This window comes from Molothrus ater, chromosome 25 (genome assembly GCF_012460135.2).
Source record: "Molothrus ater isolate BHLD 08-10-18 breed brown headed cowbird chromosome 25, BPBGC_Mater_1.1, whole genome shotgun sequence".
In the NCBI taxonomy this organism is placed as follows: Eukaryota; Metazoa; Chordata; class Aves; order Passeriformes; family Icteridae; genus Molothrus; species Molothrus ater.
In genome coordinates this window covers 6,548,100-6,570,770 of record NC_050502.2, presented here as the reverse complement: position 1 = coordinate 6,570,770, position 22,671 = coordinate 6,548,100, and the positions used below count along the sequence as shown (strand labels likewise).

The window sequence follows — 22,671 nt, the reverse complement described above, 5'->3', positions numbered from 1 at the left end:
GGAATTTCCTTTATGGTGAAAAAAAAGGTGACATTAAAGGAAACAGCTCTGATAGTTGAATCAGTTTTATAGGAGCCATTTCAGTATTTATAGGTCAAGCTTGATTACAACCAAAACAGACAATGATAGAGCTGCCTTTAACCAGCAGCAAGGCCAGGCTGGGGCAGCAGAGGGGCTGCCTCTGACTCACACACGGCACCCTGAGCAGCAGCCAGTGCTTCCCTGCACCGCACCAACACCACTCAAACAGCAGCCAAGGAGCCTCATTTTAGCATGTGCCTTTGAAATGACAAAGTGTAGGGCAAAGGGAAAAAAAAAAATGCTCTCTCCCACATGAGTATTTGAATGTGTCAAACACACAGCCTGGGGACAGGAGGTTCTGCCCTCGGCAGGACCTGGGCACGCAGCTCCCTTCATCTGAGTGCAAATTGCCATCTCCACGAGTTCTGCGCCTTCCTCGCGGTGAGGACACTTTCCACCAGAGTTAAAACTTCCACTCATCTCTTTTCTGGAGTAAGTCTGCAAACAGAGCATCAGCCCAACCCATGCCCTCAGCACCGTGCTACCACCATGGTTTTCAAAAGTTCCTAAATCTGTTTCAACTTCCACCCATGGAGATGCAGGGGATGTGAACCTGGCATGAAAAGGACAAGGGGAGCTACAGCAAGAAAAGGACAAGGGGAGCTACAGCCTGAAAAGGACAAGGGGAGATACAGCATGAAAAGGACAAGGGGAGATACAGCATGAAAAGGACAAGGGGAGATACAGCAAGAAAAGGACAAGGGGAGATACAGCCTGAAAAGGATAAGGGGAGTTACAGCAAGAAAAGGACAAGGGGAGATACAGCATGAAAAGGACAAGGGGAGATACAGCCTGAAAAGGATAAGAGGAGTTAAAGCAAGAAAAGGACAAGGGGAGCTACAGCCTGAAAAGGACAAGGGGAGTTACAGCATGAAAAGGACAAGGGGAGATACAGCAAGAAAAGGACAAGGGGAGGTACAGCATGAAAAGGATAAGGGGAGGTACAGCATGAAAAGGACAAGGGGAGCTACAGCATGAAAAGGATAAGGGGAGCTACAGCATGAAAAGGACAAGGGGAGTTACAGCATGAAAAGGACAAGGGGAGATACAGCCCGAAAAGGACAAGGGGAGGTACAGCAAGAAAAGGACAAGGGGAGCTACAGCATGAAAAGGACAAGGGGAGGTACAGTATGAAAAGGACAAGGGGAGCTACAGCCTGAAAAGGACAAGGGGAGGTACAGCAAGAAAAGGACAAGGGGAGGTACAGCAAGAAAAGGACAAGGGGAGATACAGCAAGAAAAGGACAAGGGGAGGTACAGCATGAAAAGGACAAGGGGAGATACAGCATGAAAAGGACAAGGGGAGCCCCAGCACCCAGCTCTGCAGGTCAGCTTCATCCTCCTGACACCTGCTAAGCCACCCAGCGCCCAGCTCAAGTTTGCTCTGCTGCCAAATGGATTTGGACTCGATGTTGTGTTTGTGACAAGGGTTTGGGCAAACAGCTCATGTAACAGGCTGCAAAGTACTGAAATCACAGAAAAAAGGACAAGACCCACTTTCTCAGAATCACACCGCCAAGGAAAGTGCCCTGAGGCATTACAACATCTGTTTGATCATTTCAAATGGGATTCCTGAAAAAGCTCCGACTGCATTCTAGTGATATATACGCCAATGCAGTGTATTCACAAAACAAGGCAAAGCCATAATAATATTGTAACCTCCACAACTTCATAAGTGATCTGATGAGCTAAAAGCCCTGAATGCATAAATATTTCATGAGAAAGGCTGTCTGGAACCACTTCAGTCGGTATCTTTAATCTTAATGTTATTTTCAGCTACAATTAGTGTTATAATCTAAAGCAGAAAGCAACAATTGGCTAAATTTATTTTATCTTCACTCATATTTACTTCATAAATCCAGCAAGTTTTCTGTTCTTCAGGCCTGATACCCACTAACTGTTACTCAGCACAGGACTGACAAACACATCAAATCTCAGGGTAAAGCAAGATGTGCAGGAATGAGACTGTTACACAAAAAAAAGGAGAATTGCACCAGAAATAGCCTTACCCAGTGAACTATGAGTTACTTTTAACTATCACGTGGTGACTGGCGTATAAAAAGATATTATTCTGCATGTCAGCTGTCTGTAATGAAAGTTTTCCTCTTCTCAGCTGCCCCTCCCTACAACTTCAAGTTTATTTGCATGAGAGAAAAGAATATTGCATAAAAATACAACATAAAAGGCACTGCATCCAATACATGCAGCTGAAGTGCTCCTCCCACGTCCTCGCTGCTTTGCAGATGAAGAGTCTATTTCCAGCTGAAAACGTGGGAAATGCCCGATGGCACAGAGATTCCTGCCCGGGACACAGAGCTGCAGCGGGGATGCTCAGAGGAGCAGCCTGCGCTGCCCTCAGCTCACACGCAATGCCCCCACTCCAACGGGACAAGTTCACATTTTTGCAGCATTAGAACACTGCAGAACACAACATCATTGAATCCAACAAATATTTCCACTAAAAAAAAACCACCCAAAACATTCCAGCCAGCCTTGAACGCGCAGCCATTGACCAGGGAAATGCAAGTGTCCGCTTCCCTGCAATGCTTCAGCAAGCAGCACTTATGCAACGCAGCCCATTGACAAACACGCTCCCAGGTGCAGAACATTCCCCAAAAGCAGGGTTCTGACAAAGCAGCAATTCCTATCACAGCAATGCTCACCCTGCTCCTTACATGGGGCACATTTCTGAGTGCATTCTGCCTCACTGGAGCAACGAATGAAGATTTGTTTCAGCCCCAACACAGCCACTGCTGTGGGCGCATCCAGACCTCTTGCTTCAGTGCCCCAGATGGATTTAAGTATTTTCCATCTTATCAATGTTCACAATAAATAACAAACCAAAATGCCTCGGGCCACCTGCTCAACAGGACTGCCATTGCCTGGCTCCCCACATTTTAAGTTAAGCAAAGTCAAAGAGGTGAAAGAGCCAAGGCAGCCACCTGCAGCCACAGGCTGTGAGCAGCCCTGGAGATTCCTTTTTGGTTGTTTTTCCTGTTTCCCGTTTCTTCCCCGGTATAAAAGCCCAATGCAGGGTCAGAGTCCCCCTCAGACTGATGACTCTGTTCACCAAAAGAAAGCAACCAGCAGTTTCCAAAGCATGCCAAGTCTGCTTTTGTCAGCATCTGGACTTCCCAACCAAAACCATCCAATGGGTGCCTTTCCCTGGGTTCAGGTGAAGCCAGGGCAGCTGCAGTGAGGAAGTGCCTGTTCAGGTATAGCAGGTATTTCCCAACTCCCAATACCTGCTGGAGCACTCGCAGCAGGGAGCAGAGCACACATCAAAACATCCAAACACCGTCTTTATGTGGCCACCCGACCTGCTCCAGCAGCTGACACGCTGAGAAAGAGCCCCAGCCCTGCCCTGGGCCCTGCTGCCACAGGAGAAACAGAACCAGGCAGTTCTGAGCTCACCGTCACCCAGGGGTGCTGCCTGCACAGGCCTTTGAGCACAGCCTCAAATACAGAAGTTACAGACCCAAAAGGACTGGAGATCCAGTGAGGGATGGGTTCTGGTGTCCCATTTTCTCCCACACACACCCCTAAGGATCTTCCCACAGCACATGAATGCAATTTAAGTTTAAACACAGCATTTCTGATCAGGAATGTAACGCTCAGTGCCTCCTCCTTGAGCACCATCCTTCTTCCCACAGTCTCCTCATTTTAATATCGTTAAATGGGTTTCTCTACACAACTTCATTACTGCAGTATTTGCAAGGGAAGGAGTGATCTCTCAGGAACCAGTTCCCGTCCCTCTGCAGATCAAAACCTGTTTCACAGCAGACCTGGGAGTGGAATGGCACCAGAGATGCAGCACAGTGCTCCAGTGTAAAAACCTGGTACCAAGAGCTGAGCAGGCCCAGGTGTGTCCTGGCTGATGCTCTGATGTCACTGGGTCCCCTTTCCTTCAGAGAGGAGCTCAGAAAACAGGCACTAATTAACAAAATTATGCTATCACAGGAAATAACAGGAAGCTTCTCATAATGAGCCATTTAGCTCTGAAGGGTTTCAGTCAGACATGTCAAACCAGCTCACAGAGGATGTCAACAGCACCAGCACACAGCCAGCTGAAAAACAACCAGCAGAGACCCTCAAGCTGCTGCAAGACAGGCAGCTCCAGGTAACTCTCGTGAACACAGGCTGGTCCTTGCAAATAACAGCCTGGTACCTCTGAGACCCAACGCCACCCATGTGAACAATTCTGGCACCAGAATGAGGCACAGGGCACAGGGCACAGCCGTCCCAGCCCAGCAGTCACCAGAGCAGCCTGCTGCAGCACCAGGCTGGAGGACACTGCCCTGCCCAGAGCTGGCAGCAGCTGCAGGCCCCTGCTCTCTCCTCCCCCAGCAGCGCTGCTGGCACAATTGATGTGTATATTCTCCACACCTCTTTCATCCTTTCTCCTCTGCTGCCACAGTCCAACAGGGCCTTGCTCACCCAGCACAGATGGTCTGCACCCCAGTGTTGGTGCTGGAGACTCTGAACTGCATCAGCTGGGTTCCCACTGGGCTCTTGCTTCCAAGGGGCTCTGAGTGCTCAGCAATGAAGGTTCCACAACGGGAAGCAGAGGGTTCAGTGTCTGCCTTGCCTTCCTCCCCTCCCAGGGGTGAGTAACCCACGTCAGCTCCATGCCACCACCTCCACTGAAACCTCCTGCGCCTGATGCTGCCTTCCAGGACCTGCAGGGAGCCCACGGGAGGATGGAGAGGGACTGTTCACATCTCACACAAGTTCTAACACCTGAGACAGGCGGGACCAAGTAGGAGAGCTCAGCGAGATGAACAGCTCTTTCTTCTTTCAAAGAAGACTTTGGGACATCCTTTTACTTATCTCTGCCATTAGGTGTCATGTTTCCAGCAGCAGCAGCAACTTTCCTGAAGAGCAAACACAAATGCCTACAGGAAAACTTCACCCCAGGATTTAGAAGCACCCTTTTAAGACGATGCTTTCATTAAAATTCTGTTTAATTTCCAATTAACTATTAAATAAAAGAGTAAAAGAAAATAAATAACTACTTCAGTACACAAAGTTATAAGAAGTGACTGATGTTCAACACTAATGTGGCTCATCAGAAATGAAAAGAAAGTGATAAAATAGTAAGTCTCCCATATTACCCTAAAACCCAAAAGTTTTGATCAGGATCCACAGCCAGAGCCAGCTAAGCTGATTTTGGCAAGGCTGAAAGTAACACTGGATGAAGGATAATTCTGAACTTCAAACAGCTACACATAAAAAACACTTCAAATATAAAGCCTAAAGGTTTGAACTTATGTATGTTCAAAAGATACACTTTGTTTTCTCTAGGAAAGCAGATAACCGGTTCCTGTTGTCAGAGCATTAGGATTCCTCTTGAAGATGATTTTTTAGAGTCTCCAGAGCTGCACAGAAGCAATCTGCTCTCTAAACACCGAGCACGAGCTCCAAGTGCCACTGAGTGCGCCGTGCACGTGCAGGGGACAAGAGAAAGCACTGCAATATAAAGTACAAACAAATGCTTGGAGTTGTTTATGCCCAGGACGATGATTCAATATACAATTAAAACTTTAATGTTCAAGCACATCCACATGTTACCCTCCTGCCATTTAATTACTTTTCAGTTTTTTTAAGAACAGTCCTCAGACTGGCTGAGCAGCCAAGAAATGTATCACTAATAACCCACATCTGTATATTTGCAACTTATGGCTTCAAATATAAACTGCTCCAACGCTCTGTGTAAACACGAGCCTCCAAACAAAAGCATTAACCTGTCACTGGACTTAGGCTGTGCGAGTAATTCAGCCCGTTTGGCAGGAGATCCTCTCAAACCTCCAGCAAAGCTACTTACCCTGAAAACAGCCACGCCAGGGCCAGGACACGTGATGGCAGGATCCTTCCTGGGAGCCCTGGGCTGCCAGCCTGGCTGGGACACAGCTGGGCCCGGGCTGGCACCGAGGATCCCCCAGCCCTGCAGTGCTGGGAATCACCAGCACAGGCTGCCCCACAGCTTCTGGGCATCTCCAGCACAGGCTGTGGGCAGGAGCTGGGCATCCTCAGGCACAGGCTGGGAGCAGGAGCTGGGCATCACCCCCAGGACCAGGCTGGGAGCAGGAGCTGCTCAGGAGCTGCTCAGGAGCTGCTCTGGAGCTGCTCTGGAGGGATAACTCTGCTCCTCACCAGGATCAGGCAGTGCCAGCACTGCGCATGAAAACAGATTTTTATTTTTAGAAGCGGCGCGAGCACAGCACTTCCTGGCGGCTCCACCTTGAAGAACGACAGACGCTCTGTCACCCTCCATTCCAAAAGCAGCATTTCACAACTTCTGCTACCTGCCACAACACAGGGAGGCAAGGGACAATCTGCTGAGAATGGCAAGTGACAGTTTCCCAGTTTGTAACTTGGCACTAAGGACTTCTGTTGGAATCTGTTGCCAGTCTTCACTCACATCAATAAATCGATGCCTTTTTTCCTGCCATGGGGATGAACTGAACATAAAATATTTTTATTTATGACACTGATTTTTTCCATAGCAACCGGATGTGAACATGGCATTCCTGGAGCAATGAAGTCACTATAGCAACGTGATAATGATGTCAGAATAATCAGACAGCATTTCATACTTGTGAATTACATGGCTTCTGTGAATTCAGAAAGTTGCAGAGACCACAAGAGCAAGAGTGCTCCATCTGGTACTTCCCTTTAACTTGCCTGGCTTTGGATAACTTCTCATTAAAGGCACAGAGCTTTGCTAATGCACCATTTTCTGTTTCTCCAAGCCTCATCCATTACTTCCTGAAAGTCTCACAAATTCCCGCATTAAAACCCGAGGATCCGCTACACCAGGGAGAATTACTGGCACACCATTTCAGCATGAAAAAAGCAATGACACAAATCACAACAGTGAAACATTTCACAGCAGACAGGCACTGTCAGCTGAACAGACGCGCTCCTCAAGTCTTCAAATAATCTGGTGTCTCTTTGCGGGGAGCAACACAACTACTCAGAGAGAATTACAGCAGCAACAGAAATTACAGAGTGCCGATACAATACTCCGAAGGCAGACAGGCATTTTCAAGTCAAACAACTATTTTAAGAAATATTATCTCCGCTGTCAAGCTACTGAAAGGAAAAACCCAGAGTTTTCATGGTTTGCCCTTCCTGTTTGCAGCTCTTTCCAAGCTGTGCGCAAAGCAAGACCCAATTCCAGCTCTGTGTCAGTCGGAGCTGGCTCGCTGTGTCCAAACCCCAACCCTCCCACTGAGGAGGAATCCCTGCACCAAAGCCACACGTTCTGGACCTCAAATATCGCCAGCAAAGACACCAACTAACGAGAAGTACCTAAACACCAAAGTTTCCCTATGCAGAGAGCAGCTTCTCTTTAAAGCGACCAAAGGAAGTGCAAGAACCCTTTTCAGAGCTGAGGTGGTCTGAGACAACCGGTCCCTGGGAGTGGAGGAGAATGATGGGCTGGGAGGATGGACCGGAGGGTGAGGATGGGCTGGGAGGATGGACCGGAGGGTGAGGATGGGTTGGGAGGATGAGGATGGAGCGGAGGATGAGGACGGACCAGCCCGCTGCTCCGCGTGGCTCACGGGGGGCTCCCCCTTGGCTTGTCCCACCTGCCCAAACCTCCTGCCGCCCATCCGGGCCGCGAAGCGGAGCGGCTCCTGCAGCCTGCGCTGCCGTGCCCCGTGTCAGCCCCCCGGCCGTGCCTCCAGCCTCGCTGTCCCTTCAGCTCCGCACGAGCCCCGCGCCCCTGCCCAGCGCGGGGAGCGGGGAGCGCGGCCGCCCCGCACGCACCTGCCCGCAGAGCACCGCGACAGTTCCGCTGATCGCCGGCGGCCCGCCCGGTGCCGCACAAGATGGATGTCCGGCGGGGCTGGGACGGGACCGGCCGGGCAGCACGGGGCCGGGGCCGGGGCCGGGCCAAGCCGCCTCCCCCGCGCTCCGGCCGGGCCGCGGGCAGGGAGCGCCCGGCGCGGCCCCGCTGCCACCGCCCGGCCCCGCCGGACTCCGGCCCGGCCCCGGCCCCTGCCCCGCTCCGCCCGGCCCGCGGCCTCGCCAGGCCCCGCCGGGAACACCCGCGGCCGCCGCTTCCCCCGCCGCTGCCCCGGCCCGGCCCCGGCCCCCGCCGCCTTCCCCGCTCACCGCCGCCCCCGGGCCGCCTCCCGCCGCCGCTCCGCCGCCGCTGCGGGCCGGGGCTGGGGCTCCGCTGCTGCCGCGGCCGCTGCTGCTGCTCTGCGCGGCGGCGGCGCCGCTCCGCTCCGCCCTCCGCGGCCCGGGGAGGAGCCAGCGGCGGGCGGGGACGAACGGGCCCCGCAAAAGTTCCGGGAGGCCCGGGCAGGTGTGGGGCCGTGCGGGAGTGGGCACCCGGCGGGACCGGGCCGGGCCCCTGGTGCGGGGCTGGAGCGTGTCCGGGGCAGGGAGCGGAGCCGGGAAGGGGCTGGAGCTCCGGGAGCGACTGGGAAGGGGCTTAGCCTGGAGAAAAGGAGGCTCCGGGGGGACCCTGTGGCTCTGCACAGCCCCTGCCGGGCAGAGACAGCCGGGGGGATTTGGGGTCTCACCCCAGGGAACGGGGACAGGAGCGGAGGGACCGGCCTCAGGCTGGGCTGGGGAGGGCAGGGTGGATTTTGGGGGAATTTCCCCATGGAAAGGGCGGACAGCAAGCGGGGTGACTGGGCTGAGGGTGTTTCCGCAGGGAGATGATGCTGCACTGCTCACACGGGACGGGACAAGAGTCACCAGGAGGTCACCACATGGCTCAGGAACAGCACCGCACCTCCTTCACCCCTTAAATAGCTTCTCTTGAAACACAACACTTCAAACACTTTATTTGTTTAGAAAAGCGTGAAAAGAAAGAACTGTGACCTTGAAGTACGCATGCAATTGACAAGAAACAGACAAAACGTGGGAAGAGGAAACGGCGCATAAATGGGAACAGCATGAAAATGTCCTGATGGTGTTTTTGTCACTGAGGCTTGTAAGTGACACACAGGGAGGATCAGCTCAGGAGTCCAGCACAGCCACTGATCTGGGAGATCACTTCATCAGCCCCAGCTTCAACTATAATTCAGCTCTAAACTGCACACTCCAGAAAGGCTATGTCAACAGTCAATAAATTTCAGGGCTTTCTTTCCTCATTAGTAATGTACAAATTCCCCAGGAGGAGCTGTAGTCGCTCCCATGGTTGTGATGCCCAGCTCTCCATGAGGTGCAGAGGGATCCCTCGTGTTTCCAGGCACTGTCACCTGCTCACATAACCAGGGACAGGACCAGGGCTGCAGCCTCAGTCCCTGGGGATGCTCCTGGCGAGGCTGCAGAGGACGGTGCCAGCAGCAGGCACACGCCCAGGAGCCTCACCACACTCCTCCATCACTGCTTGCAAAACTTCAGGGACACGAGCAGATTCACTGAGGTCTGAGGCCACACCAACAATATTTTAGCAGTCATGCTGCCTTTCATTCAGAACGCCAACAAAAATGCTAAATATTACTTGTCTGGTTGTACAGAAAACGAAGATGAAATGACTTATCCAAAACCCCCAGCAGTGAGCGGCCGGGAGACACACAGAGCTCAGAGTCCCCACTCACCCTCTGTAACTGAGCCTGCTCCAGTTCTCCCTCTCACAGCTTTGTGTGTGCAGCAGAAATAAACACACAGCGCAGATTTTGCTTCCAGGTACAGCGTGTGGCTGCTGATAGCGATCTGTAAATCCCTGTTTTTATGGCTGAAGAGGCGTCTCCTTCCCCGGGGACCACCGAGAGCAGGTGAATCAGGTGAATCTCTGCTTGATGGGAGCCTCTGGAGGCAGGGCAGTGTCAGCAGAGGATTTCCACACTTGTCTCTGCAGGACTTGGCGGCCCCAGCAGAGAGAGGCTCAGGCACAGGGGGACAGTCGGGGTGGCAAAAGCATCTGCCTTCAAGGATGCTCGTGGTTGAGCAACTTGTTTCTTCAGATGTTATCGTGAAATCTGTGAACTTAGCTCAGTGTTTAAAAACATGAGGCTGTGTCTGGAAAACAGGCAGGGGCAAAATATCAGCAGTAACTTCTGTTTTAAAAAGCTGCGTAAAAACATATTCCCGTGGGCAGAAACTGCAAGGGATGCAATTCCTTTAACAGGCTCAGTGTACATGGAAATGTTTGAGCATTCTGCAAGGCTTTACCCCAAATTTCCTTTGAAATTAAAGCTTTAACAACCTTTACCCCAAATATCAGCACATTTGCAGCTTTTCCCACTGAGCACTGACTGAAGAGTTTTATTGTATCCAAGAAATCACACACTTATCTCTTTCATGGCTTGTGGAGCATCTTCCAAGTTTCAGAACAATGAGGGTCCAGGCACACTGAGGGCCTGACTCAGCAGGACACAACTCCTGTTTGATGTGTGTTCTGGGAAGGGCGACTTTTTCCCCCATTTTCTGCAGGTTTGAGTGGAAGCTGATAACATTTATTGCTGAGTCAAACTTTGCAAGTACATGAAATTAGATCTGGATGAATGTGAACCTGGTTATGAAATGATCAGAAGAGGAGAAGCAGGTCCAAGTTCAGCTGAAACCAGAGGCACTTTTCCTAGTGGCTCCAGCAGAGAACAAATCTGGATCTCAGTTCCTCCCAGCCCCAGTCCTGCCCTCCTCCAGGCAGAGCTGCTTCCCTCCTGCCTGCTGCCCTTATCTCCCATCCAGCAGTGGGTTCCTGGTCAGCAAATCCAGGCTGTCAGCAGGCTGTTACCTCCCGTGTCCACACCTTGTCTGTCCCGCTGCATTTCCCCATTTCTAACAAATCCCATCCTTGCAGGGACATCCCCAGGGCGGGTGACAGCACTGGCACCTGCCTGGAGGGGCAGAGCCTGCTGACAGCCCCAGACCAGGGCTCTCCACACCAACAGCAACAAGGTTATGAGGCAAAGAGAATCGATTCTCTGCATCCTGTCACATACAGGACACAGCCCAAGAAATCCAGTGACCCTTCACACTGCACCTTTATTGGAAAATGGTGTCATTTATCACAGCCCATCTATTTATACAAAACAGGAGTTGCCACAATAGCTTCTCTCCCACACTCCACATTAAATTACACCAAGATTTTACTCCTCTTTTCCTGCTATATGGCAGCAGTAAAAGACTGAAAGGTGAAAAGAAAACACTTATTTATCCCAGAACCTGCCACAGGATTGCAATTTTTCACTTGCTTTTGCAGCTGAGTTGCAGAGGCTGCACTGAGCCTTCTGCAGGCAAATTAAGATGAAGCAGAATCCCTCAGGACTTCTTTTATTCCAAAACAATAATTGCCCAATTGGATAAATTATCACAAGTTCAGCTGATGTAAATATGTAGCTAAGGCCCATTTGCTGATTTAATGAAATTCAGAAACAATTTGTGATTGCATAATGACCTTGGATTCCTGGCTGATAGAATCAGAGGGCTGGAAGTAAATGAAAGTGGGTTTGACACCATGCAGGCTAATAACCCATTATCCTTCAGCTCTGGCTGTCAGAAGTGAAGGTGCTGCCTCCATCCTGGGCCTGTCCTCAGTGTCTGACCTGAAGCTGCACAAGGAAGGAGCTGGTGCTCTCTAAACTCGCAATAACCATTCTTTAACCTCCAGTCAGGGAAGAATCAAGAGAAAAACACTCACTCCAAAGACCTCAACACAAGCCTTTGAAGTGCAAGCATAATATTTTCTTTACAGATGAGATTGCAGTGTATCATTATGAATAATGACTTAATGATGTAATTAACAGTGAGCACCCACATGGCTGCCAGCAGCTGCCCTGGCTGAGGGTCACCGAGCTCACACCTCGCCTCCTACACTGGCCTTGCCAGGGATCTGAGCAGAAAGGATCATTTAATACAGCCCAGCAGCCCAGGCTCAGTAGGGCATGTGAGATCTCACCAGAAAGGATCATTTAGCACAGCCCAGCAGCCCAGGCTCTGTAGGGCAGGAGAGCTCCCAGCCCTGAGCCTGCTCCCAGAGCAGACAGGAGCAGATTCCCTGCACAGCCCATCCCTGCTCCCACTGCAGGGCTGTTCCAAGCCCACTGCCTGCCTGGCTGCAGATACCAGGTAATTAGGCAGATGAGCTGGGAGCTGTGGGATCTGGGGAGGGATCCAAGGTTCTGAGCAGGGCTCTGCCAAAGCTCCTGCAGGTTTGCAAGGGGAAAGCCTGGCCTGGCCCTGGGCAGCCACAGCAGGAGGGGCCCAAGCAGGAAAAACTGGGACAGCAGAGCTCAACGTGAGCAGTAACAAGGGTTATTCCTTCAGCTGACAAACGTTGCTCACTGCTCAAAGGCAGCTGCAACCACACATTTTGTATTACTCAACTCCTTCCTGTGGAGCCAGGCACCGCTCACCCCGTGTGCCTCCTCCATCTCTGGGTACCAAACCTCTTCCTCCTCTGCCAGCTGCCTTCACCCATTTCTAGGGCAGCTGCAGCTCCCTTTTCCCTCTTCTATTCTGTAAAATCCAGGCAGCAGAGTATGGGCAAGTTTGGGGAAAGGAAAGAAAAAACCAAAGATAAAATGAAAGTTAAAATGTAACTGCAAGAGGAAGTCAGAGACATCCTTTGACTGGGTTTGTGGAACCCACACACTGAGACAAACCTTGCCTTGAAATTAAATGTCATATATGTATATATATTGAAATGAGAGCATGTCTAACTCAGTAAGTACTCCTTCCCATGTTTCCTTTCATGGGGTTTCAACACTTGTTTTCTTTAAACAGTCACACAATGACTGTATTGTAGCCAAGGGGCAATTTTTGATTAGCAGGTAAAAGTAGCAATCCAGGCATTTGTCTATCAGCTCCTGGAGCCCTGTAAGACCCGTGGAGGTTCTTCATTACCTGTCCCAGTTAATGAGTGGTTCCACTCAGGGTCAGGGCCAGCCTCACCCAGGGGTCAGCCCCTCCTTGTGCCCCCGGGCCAGCAGCACAGCAGGCACAGGGCTGCAGGACAGGGTCTGTAAAGGCATCACTGAGGGAATAATGAACTCACCTGTACCTGGATAAGAGATGTGTGTTTCCAATTAGTGCTGCTCTGCTGTCCTAAGAGGACTTAATCATGGCCCAGCCTTGGAGACCCTCCAGCACTTTCATTCCTCCTGCTCCCAGGGGTTAGCTTGTCCAAAAGCAGCTGTGTCAGAGGCAGCTCCTCAGCTCCCTTTAATAGCTGCTCCACTGTAATTATGATTGCAGTAACACTTAGACTTTTGACAGCACTCTTTGTTTTCTGATTGCTTCCTGAGCACAAGTGAATAACCCTGGCTTTGAGCCTCTTTCTCGGGAAGAGCAGGTATTTTCCTTGGGGAAGGCTGAACCAAGCAGAGCAAATGCTGAATGGGAGGGAGCACAAGGCACCTGTGTCTGCTCCCAGCTGAGCTTCCCCTGCCAGCACTGTCACCCTGGGTCCCAGCTGAGTGTCACAGCCCGAGCCCAGCTCTGCAGTCAGCCTCCTCAGCGGATCATGAGTCACTTCCACTCCTGCAGTGACTCAGAGGCTGTGACTGGGAAAGGCTGGATGTCCTGCATGCCTCCCACCCTGCCCTGGCCCCCTGGGCAGGGAACAGCGGTGCCACTGCCCCACCAGGGCCAGACAGGTCACCCTGGGGCACCTGGGCAGCACTCGGGGATCTCCTTGGGGCACCCAGGGGTTGTGGGGGGAAGCTCCCCACGAGCTGTCAGTGCTGTCAGTGCTGTCAGTGCATGGCTGCAGCCCAGCTGGAATCCCAGTGACATCCTTGAGACGTTTGGGTGTGCTTTGGCTCCCAGCACTTCCCTGTGTTGCCCTTTGAGAAGGGAGTGTTTGCATAAATAGCAGCAGATGCATTTGCAAGTCGCTCGTCTCGCAGCCCGAGTGCAGCCCTGGCAGCGAGCAGAGATGGAGCAGCTGCATCTGGAGTGAGAAATGCAGCAGATGGGGCTGCAGCCAGCCCGGGCAGGGAGGGTTGTGCCTCACGGGCTGGAGGTGTCTGGGACTGGGGGAAGCCTGAACCCCTGAGAGCAGAGCTGCCAGCCCAGCATGACCTGAGCAGGGTGGGGACACAGCCCAGCCGTGGGTGCCCGTGGGGCTGAGCCCACCAGGAGCCCCAGCATGGCTTGGTGGGAAGGCTCGCATGAGCCTCCCAGGCTGTTTTCTCAGCAAACAAACCTGCCAGGGATGAGGGCACTTATCTGCCAGATCTCCCTTTTACCCTAAACAAAAAGTGTCCAGGAGCTGCTGCCCCGTTTGATAAAGCAGGATGGGAGCTGAGCTCCTGGGCTGCTGGGGGCCGGCTCCTAAGGTTACCTTAATGACAGAAATCTCCACTTGTCTTTCCAGAGTTACAGAAACCGCAGAGCTATCAGAGCATTTCATCGCTTGTTTTACTGCCTGGGCTGTGTGTTGTGGTGAGGAGCTGCATTCCAGACTGACGGCTTCTCCCGAAGGCTTCTGCAACTCCCGATGGCTCCTGCCACCTCCCCAAGGCTCCTGCCACCTCCCCAAGGCTCCTGCCACTCCCGACGGCTCCTGTCACTGCCCCAAGGCTCCTGTCACCACCGTGCGTGCTGCGGGCACGTCCCTGTCCCGGCAGCTCCTTGGGAACCTTCCCACCCCAGCAGCTCCTTGGACATCCCAGCAGCTCCTTGGCACCTCCCCACCCCAGCAGCTCTCTGCCCGCGCTCCCTGCTCCTTGCTTGGACCCTGGGCAGGATGTGGGGCAGCCCAGCGCAGCCCTGCACGGTGCCCGCAGCCTCAGGCCGGGCTGGCCGGGAGCCGCAGGCTGCTCTCCACCTCCTGAGACCCTGCAGGCACCCACGGGGCTCCCAGGCTCCGCTGTCCCGGGATGGGTCACGCCCCGCCCTGCCCTGCCCTGCCCTGCCCAGCCCAGCCCTGCTCCAGCCCCGCATGGAAACCTGGGGCCAGCAGAGCTTTCATCGCTGCCAAAGGAGCCAAGCCCAGCTCAGCAGTTTCACCCCCCGTGTTTGGATGGGATGGATGTGACGGGAGCTGAGCAGATGGACACAAAGACATTTTATCTCTGTCCCCGTCCTTCCCCATGTGCGGTTCCCATGCAGAGCCTGCAGGGGCTGTGCCAGCCCAGGGCTGCCCAAGGGCAGAGCTGCATCCCCTCACACCACCAACAGGGTGCTGGCGTTATTATTTACCTGGGAACACGCTCCCTTTAAATTCCCTTCCACTGCACTCTTGGGATTCCTTCAGACAAAACCAGGTCACAGTGTCAGAGACTCCCAAAAACTAATCTGCTGCTCTTGTTTCCTCAGGTTGGTGACCAAATTGTGGAAATTAATGGAGAGCCTACCCAAGGAATCACTCACACACGAGCCATTGAGCTGATTCAGGCTGGAGGAAATAAAGTTTTGCTGCTGCTGAGACCAGGGACTGGATTGATACCAGATCACAGTATGTTGTCTTAAGGGCTTTTTGGTGTTGAGGGTGCAAGGCAGGGAAGTAAAGTGGGATAAGGAGATTCTGCTGCTTGTTCACTGCAGTAGTTGGCAGTTGCCTTTGTGACAGCTGTGCATTTATTATTGAATTAAATTCAAAATTAAAATATAAAAATTGAAAAATAAAATATCTATTTTCAAATACAAGGAATATTTGGGGTAAAATTAACACATGACAGTACGTAGGAGTACTGCACAATCTGAAATTATTCCATATTTCTAATTAGTTTCTCAGCTCTGTCCAAGCTAATCAAATTTTTCTATAAAAATATAATGATTAACCCTGATTGCCTTTTAATTTAAATGAAAATTCTCCGTGCTACAGTATTGTTAAAAGTTTGTTTCTGTACGTATTTACTGTTGAGCAGTTAAAAGGTGGGAACGGTAAACCAGAAGTCACCAGTAAAGAAATAAAGCAGAAGACCCCAGGAAAGACAGAAGGGTGTTCTGCAGACCAACATTACCCATTGTTTAGTGGGAATAACCTTCTCTTTAGGGACTCCAGGAGAAATGCCTCTGAGGATGATTTATTAACCAAGTCCAGCTCTGGAGACACAAGTTCCAGCAGATTCAAAACCTCCAGCCTTTCCAATATCCCACTGCTTTCCATGGAGAAACAAAAGAGGGTGGAAACACAGGAAGCTCTTATGCTGAACAGACACCATGGAGAAAGACACATGGAGAGACACAATGAAACCAAAGATGGAACTTCCCAACCTGAGAAGAATTCTCCAGTACGGAAAATACTGATAACTCCTGGGCCGTGGAGGGTCCCCAGTGGCTGTAAGGGCACCCCAGCAGCAGGGGTGCCTGGAAAACGGGTGTGACAGACTGAGAGACGCTGGGGTTTTTTTGAGAACAAACATTAATCCAGTTTTTCTGTGCATGGCATGGGATGACTTGATGAGGCCAGCACATTCTGGATATTGTAGAACAATAAAGCAGAAGGAAAACTTCTGATATGTACACTGAGAATCTGTTTAAAAACTGAATGCCAGTTCCTGAATTCAGTTTGCAGGAGGCGTTTGGCGCTGCCAGGGCAACCAGAGTTTTACTTCGCTGCAGCTTTGGTCTGGGAGATTCGGAGTTGCCCCCTCCTAACCCTTACCTCCTCCCCTCAGCCCTCTTCTGTCGTGTCCCCTTCTCAGCCCCTCACCCCTACTCGAACTTCCAGCCTGCCCCTGCCCCATCCCTCTCTCTGCCCTTCACCACTCCCCAGCTCGCCCTGCCCCATCCCTCTCTCCCCCCACCGCCAGGCTTTTACTATAGTTCTAAGATCTCATTTCCTTTTAATATAATAGAGATCATAAAATAATAAATCAGCCTTCTGAAAGGTGGAGTCAAGACACTCATCTCTTCCCCGTGTCCTGGGGACCCTCGAACACCACCACAATCACCGGCTTGAGCTGGTTTGGGAAGCAATAAATAAAATAAAATAAAAAGCTTAAAAAAGATAAAAATTAAAAATAAAAATTAAGAAAGATTATTAAAAGATTATTAAAAAGATTATTAAAAATAAAAATTAAAAATAAAATTTAAAAAAGATTATTAAAAGCTTAAAAAAATTATTAAAAATAAAAATAAAAAAGATAAAAATTAAAAATAAAATTATGAAAGATTATTAAAAGCTTAAAAAAAGATTATTAAAAATAAAAATAAAAAGATAAAAATTAAAAATAAAATTATGAAAGATTATTAAAAGCTTAAAAAAAGATTATTAAAAATAAATATAAAAAAGATAAAAATTAAAAATAAAAATTATGAAAGATTATTAAAAACTTACAAAAAAGATTATTAAAAATAAAAATTAAAAAGATAAAAATAAAAAATAAAAATTAAAAAAATTATTAAAAGCTTATAAAAAAAGATTATTAAAAATAAAAATTAAAAAGAGAAAAATTAAAAATAAAAATGAAGAAAGATTATTAAAAACTTATTAAAAAGATTATTAAAAATAAAAATTAAAAAGATAAAAATAAAAAATAAAAATTAAAAAAGATTATTAAAAGCTTATAAAAAAGATTAAAAATAAAAATTAAAAAAAGAAAAATTAAAAATAAAAATTAAAAATAAAATAGCTTAAAATTTAAAAATAAAATATATTAAAAAGAAATGAAAAACAAAATAAAAACCATAAAGTGCCATAAAAGTTCCATAAAAGGAAGTGCCGTAAAGGGTGACTATCGTAAAATGTCGTAAAACTGCGGTAAAGCGCGACTGTCGTAAAAAGGTGCCGTAAAGCGCGACTGTCGCAAAAGGGGCCGTAAAGCAGAACTGTCGTAAAAGGTGCCGTAAAGCAGAACTGTCGCAAAAGGTGCCGTAAAGCGCGACTGTCGTAAAAGGTGCCGTAAAGCAGAACTGTCGCAAAAGGTGCCGTAAAGCGCGACTGTCGCAAAAGCTGCCGTAAAGCAGAACTGTCGTAAAAGGTGCCGTAAAGCAGAACTGTCGCAAAAGGTGCCGTAAAGCGCGACTGTCGTAAAAGGCGCCGTAAAGCGCGACTGTCGCAAAAGCTACCGTAAAGCAGAACTGTCGTAAAAGGTGCCGTAAAGCAGAACTGTCGCAAAAGGCGCCGTAAAGCAGAACTGTCGCAAAAGGTGCCGTAAAGCGCGACTGGCCGTAAAGTGCGACTGTCGTAAAAGGTGCCGTAAAGCGCGACTGTCGCAAAAGGTGCCGTAAAGCGCGACTGTCGTAAAAGGCGCCGTAAAGCAGAACTGTCGCAAAAGGTGCCGTAAAGCGCGACTGTCGCAAAAGCTGCCGTAAAGCAGAACTGTCGCAAAAGGTGCCGTAAAGCGCGACTGTCGTAAAAGGCGCCGTAAAGCAGAACTGTCGCAAAAGGCGCCGTAAAGCAGAACTGTCGTAAAAGGTGCCGTAAAGCAGAACTGTCGCAAAAGGTGCCGTAAAGCGCGACTGTCGTAAAAGGCGCCGTAAAGCGCGACTGTCGCAAAAGGCGCCGTAAAGCAGAACTGTCGCAAAAGGTGCCGTAAAGCGCGACTGTCGCAAAAGGTGCCGTAAAGCAGAACTGTCGCAAAAGGTGCCGTAAAGCGCGACTGTCGCAAAAGCTGCCGTAAAGCAGAACTGTCGCAAAAGGTGCCGTAAAGCGCGACTGTCGTAAAAGGCGCCGTAAAGCGCGACTGTCGTAAAAGGCGCCGTAAAGCAGAACTGTCGTAAAAGGTGCCGTAAAGCAGAACTGTCGCAAAAGGTGCCGTAAAGCGCGACTGTCGTAAAAGGTGCCGTAAAGCAGAACTGTCGCAAAAGGTGCCGTAAAGCGCGACTGTCGCAAAAGCTGCCGTAAAGCAGAACTGTCGCAAAAGGTGCCGTAAAGCGCGACTGTCGTAAAAGCGCCGTAAAGCGCGACTGTCGCAAAAGCTGCCGTAAAGCAGAACTGTCGTAAAAGGTGCCGTAAAGCAGAACTGTCGCAAAAGGTGCCGTAAAGCGCGACTGTCGTAAAAGGCGCCGTAAAGCGCGACTGTCGCAAAAGGTGCCGTAAAGCGCGACTGTCGTAAAAGGCGCCGTAAAGCAGAACTGTCGCAAAAGGTGCCGTAAAGCGCGACTGTCGCAAAAGGTGCCGTAAAGCGCGACTGGCCGTAAAATGCGACTGTCGTAAAAGGTGCCGTAAAGCGCGACTGTCGCAAAAGGTGCCGTAAAGCAGAACTGTCGTAAAAGGCGCCGTAAAGCAGAACTGTCGTAAAAGGTGCCGTAAAGCGCGACTGTCGCAAAAGCTGCCGTAAAGCGCGACTGTCGCAAAAGCTGCCGTAAAGCAGAACTGTCGTAAAAGGCGCCGTAAAGCGCGACTGTCGTAAAAGGTGCCGTGAAGCAGAACTGTCGCAAAAGGCGCCGTAAAGCGCGACTGTCGCAAAAGGTGCCGTAAAGCGCGACTGTCGTAAAAGGTGCCGTAAAGCAGAACTGTCGTAAAAGGTGCCGTAAAGCGGAACTGTCGCAAAAGGTGCCGTAAAGCGCGACTGTCGCAAAAGGCAGCATAAATCGCGACTGTCGCAAAATGCTGTAAAAGGTGCCGTAAAGCGCGACTGCCGTAAAGTATCACAAGAGGCGTTAAGAAAACCGCATAGAACAGATTTTAAGGCATTTCCCCAATGACCGTTCAGCCGTGTTTAGCAGAGACTTTTGGGACACAGGTGTTTAAAGCACTTTAATAGCATCTCCTGCCGTGCCACGGCTGCCGCGGAGCTGCTCCCAGCCTCCAGGGCGTGGCTTGAGCTGTGTTTGCCGCACGGGGGGTGCCCGCAGCAGCCGCCCCGCCCCTCCTGTGACTCCGCCCCTCGCCGCCGCGAGTCCAGCGGGACACGCCCCCCCCCCCCCCGTCGGACCGCACAGCTCCGGCACCCGCGGCGCTGCTCGCCCCTGCCGCCCCGCCCCCCGCCCTTTAGCCCCTCCCACCAGCCCCGCCTTTGCCGTCCCGTCGGTCCCGGCTACCGCGGGCCCCGCCCTCAATCCCGCCCACCGCCGTCACCGCGGCCCCACCCCCCGCTCCGCCGCTCCCCCCCCGCTGCCAGTGCGGCCGCTCCCGCCCCCCCCACGTCCCCCTCGCCCCCTTTGCCGACCCAGCGGGGCCGGTGCTGGCCCAAGTCCCGTCGCTGCTGCGTCTTTGCCGTTCCCCGCGGCTCCCGGATCTGCGGTGCCGAGCGCGCCTGGCGCGGCCGCGCTGCGCCCCCAGCGCCCCCTGTGCGCGTTGCCGCGGGAGCCCGCCCCCCCCCGCCCCGGCGTTCCAAGCGCACGCAGCGCACCCCGAGCTGCCCACGGGCCCCGCCGCAGGGCAAACGCCCACGGCAGACCCCGTCCCTGCCGGCGCTTCGGCGCCATCCCCCGGTCCCGGCACGGCCCCGCTTGCGCTGGGACAGGGGCGCCCCGGCCCGCCCAGCCCCCCCGTGCCGGCGCCGCGGCGCCTACACCGGGGTCTGCAGCCTCTGCCGTGCCTGCGGCCGCTCCAGCGCCGCCTCCCGTCAGCGCCGCCCCTGCCCGCCGGGCCGGCAGCCACCGCAGCCCCCAGCGGCTGCACGCCGCGGCCGAGCCGCCGCCTGCACCCCCCCCCCCCCCCCCCAGCCTCCCGCCGCCTCCACGCCGCTCCTCCCGCCAGCCCGGGATCATCTCCCGCTGACGAGGCCGCCCCGCCGCCGCCCGTGGTCGCTTTCTCGCTCCTGCCGCCGCCGCTCCATGGCGGGCCGAGCCGCGCCTTCCCCACCGCGGCCCCCCGCTTCAGAGCTGCTGGATGGCGCGGCTCCGCCGCCTCCTGCAACCACGGCCGTCCCGGCGTTCCCTGCCGCGGCCCCGGCCCCGCTCCCGCGGCTCCGCCGCCGCCCGCCCCACGCCGCCCTAGTGACGGAACCCACGCATGCGCAGTTGCTACAAGCCCCGCACCAGCGATATCACTCCGCGCCTCATTCAGCCACAGCGCCGCTTTCGGGATCAGCCGCACGCATGCGCAGTTCTATCCCCACGGCCCCGCCGCCACCCCCCCACTGCTTTGGCCGCAGTTTTGGTACAGCGCGGTCCCGGTTCTGAGCCGCTGCGTGCCGCTGTCCGGCCACACCCCCATCCCTGTGCCCTGTCACGGCGCTTCCGCCTCCACCGGGGCCATACACGGCAGCACAGCAAGCGAAAACTGCAGCGCCTTGCGTGTATCCTTCCGCGTCTGTCCCTCTGCCGGGTACCGAGAGATCCCTCCGCAGCGCGGGACCCTGCACACCCGATAGCTGGTGCGCCTCCGCGTTTTCGCCTTCACACTCCTAGCACCGAGGGGGACTACTTTGTGTCACGATTCGTCCGCACAGCCACATCCATGCACACAAACCGTGCGACGAGGAGGAGGAGGCTGGAATATGACAGCTGCTTTAATAAATACAGGACAGACAGAGAATTATTTTGCCCCTGCAAATGCCAACCCTTTGATCCCAACACAACAGAATTTCGAAAAAGAACTGTTCCCAAATAGCTCCAGAGTCCCCCCAGTGTCTGGGACAGATTTCTCGACCCAAAAGGAGACATAAACCCTGGAAATTCACCAGCATAAATACCAAAATTAGAAAACTCACAAAAATCTTTTGATCATTTTCAACTAACAGACTGGTATCAAAAACGCCAATCACTTGTTTTTAAAATTTTTAAAAGTTTAATAGTAATAAAATGATTATTAAAATAGTAATAAAATTAGAGTAATAATAATTTGGACAATTTGAATTAGGACAATATGAGACAACAAAAACAAAGAGTTACGGACGTCCGGGTACCTTTTTCTGGGCAGCACGAGCCTGAAAAAGGACCCCCGTTAACAAAGGATTAACCCTTAAAAGCAATAGCCTGTTGCAGAGTCATACACTTCGTACATGGTGCATAAATTCCATTCAAACACAGGATTCTGTCTGCTCATCATCCACTTCTTCCTTCTAACCCTAACAGCGCCTTGGAGGCAGGAAGAAGTTTGTTTCTTCTGATAAGAGGGCAATATATAAATTCTTTTTCTCTGAAAGATCCAGGTGTCCTGTGGCCGCTATCTCTGCTGCAAGTCCTTTCTTTAAAAAAAGTATCCTACATAGCATCGTCTCTATTTTAACAATTTTTATAACCTAAAACTATATTTAACACACTACTTAAGAGAGTTAATACAGCATTACATTCTAACACAACACATATAATATTCATTTTAATATTTCCAAAAAGCCAATCATAAAATACATGCATTTTTCACAATCCCCACTCTTATGCTTTGTAAATCCTTTGGCTTGAGCAATATTTCTTATCTACTTGCATCTTCTGGACTATGCGGGCAAAATAAAACAGGGGATTACACAAGGAAGAAATATAAAAAGAGTTGTAACACATAAAATGAAAGATCTTAATTTCTTCTAATACATTACCCCACCAGCTAGGTTTTAACAATGTTTTCTAATTTTTGGACTGGTACCTGGGTTATTATATGCATATATATTTTTTCTTCTTTGATTTCTTTTGCTTTTGCTAGAATGACTTTTCTGTGGTCATCAATATTCAACAATTTGATATATTAAACTTTCCACAAACAGCCCCTTCTTTGGCCAATAAATAGTCTAAAGCCAACCTATTCTGATACCCTACAGGTTTTGTTTGGCTTAGCTGACTTGATAATAACTCTAATTCTGGGCGGCTCCATTTGCTATCATTTCCATAACTGCTTGGAGTCTTG

General features: G+C 51.3%; 1 protein-coding gene across 1 annotated transcript in view; it reads right to left on the bottom strand.

Moving 5' to 3' along the window:
- Nucleotides 1-8,311, bottom strand: part of RAP1A (RAP1A, member of RAS oncogene family) — a 29,354-nt gene extending 21,043 nt beyond the window's left edge. Inside the window, exon 1 of the mRNA XM_036398442.2 lies at nucleotides 8,205-8,311. The gene's annotated coding sequence lies outside the window, so the exon portion shown is untranslated. The remainder of the gene's footprint in view (nucleotides 1-8,204) is intronic.
- Between the last annotated feature and the right edge of the window lie 14,360 nt (nucleotides 8,312-22,671).